Source organism: Cyprinodon variegatus, unplaced genomic scaffold (genome assembly GCF_000732505.1).
Source record: "Cyprinodon variegatus isolate N-32 unplaced genomic scaffold, C_variegatus-1.0 Scaffold1885, whole genome shotgun sequence".
NCBI classification, from domain to species: domain Eukaryota; kingdom Metazoa; phylum Chordata; class Actinopteri; order Cyprinodontiformes; family Cyprinodontidae; genus Cyprinodon; species Cyprinodon variegatus.
The window spans coordinates 67,616-68,758 of NW_015152338.1; the positions used below are offsets into that span (position 1 = coordinate 67,616).

At 37.3% G+C, this 1,143-nt stretch overlaps 1 protein-coding gene across 1 annotated transcript in view; it reads right to left on the minus strand.

Annotated features, from left to right (window-relative positions):
* LOC107104792 (all-trans-retinol 13,14-reductase-like) overlaps nucleotides 1-1,143 on the minus strand; it is a gene marked incomplete at its 5' end in the record, with an annotated part of 15,637 nt that overhangs the window by 8,812 nt on the left and 5,682 nt on the right. The gene's annotated exons all lie outside the window — the stretch shown is intronic.

Sequence of the window (1,143 nt, forward strand, 5' to 3'; positions counted from 1 at the left end):
ACTGTCACGCCTTTTACATGTACCAAAAAAACAAAAACAAAACAACATGGTGTATTTTAAAGCAAATATCAAAAGTTGCTAACAGTGAACACATTTGGATATTTATTTTAGCTTCGGATGCTCAGTCAAACTAACAAAAGCTTCAATGTATAAAATGAAAATATAACTAAGTCAAATATTAAGGTTGAGCCAAAAATTCAGGATTTCACATCAGTGATTACGGAGCCCCCTAGGGGACATGGGGAATTTTTTTTTTCTTTTGCGTTCCCTCGCAAAAGTATTGCGTTACCTCGCAAAATTTTGCTTTCCCACGCAAAACCTTTTGCATGAGAACGCAAAACCTTACTTCTGTAAAGTTAGAAAGATATTCACAGATTCAGACTTCCGGGATCAATAACTCTCGTTGTTGAAACACAAATGGCGCCTCTTTCATGTCCTGATAGAACAGACTACGTATTACAAGAATCAAAAAGTGTTATTTTCGAGAAAAACGAGCCGTTCTCCGAGCTGGATGTATTACATTGATCCATATGCACAGGCAGCAGCTTTGGTGAGGGACCGTCTGCAAATGGTAAAACAACAGAAAAAGGTTGCAAATAAAAATCAATAACTCCACTGCCATAAAGTGCAGAGACTCCAAAATCACCACACACACCAAGGGGCCATTGGTGTTTGCACTACAACAGCTGGTTTGGAAAAAATACACCTTTACTTTTTTTTTTTTTGATTTTTTTGTTATCATTAACCATTAATATCATCCTATTTTAATCAATAGCTCTGTGATTATACAGTGCAGACACTCAAAAATCATCAAACAGACAGAGAGACTCCAGATGATCATACTATAACAGCTGTTTATGAAAAAATACACCTTTTTATAACTCTCACGCAAAAGGTTTTGCGTGGGAACGCAAAACTTTCGCAAAAGGTTTTGCGAGGTAACGCAAAAGTTTGCGAGGTAACGCAATACTTTTGCGAGGGAACGCAAAAGAAAAAAAAATTCCCCATGTCCCCTAGGGCAACATATTCTCATTATCAGTTCGTATGAAATCGTACGAAAAGTTATGCACACTATTTCGTACATTTTGGACGTTTTTCCTCAAAAAACCACATCAGTGCGCATGCGCTGGCAGACAGAAAAAA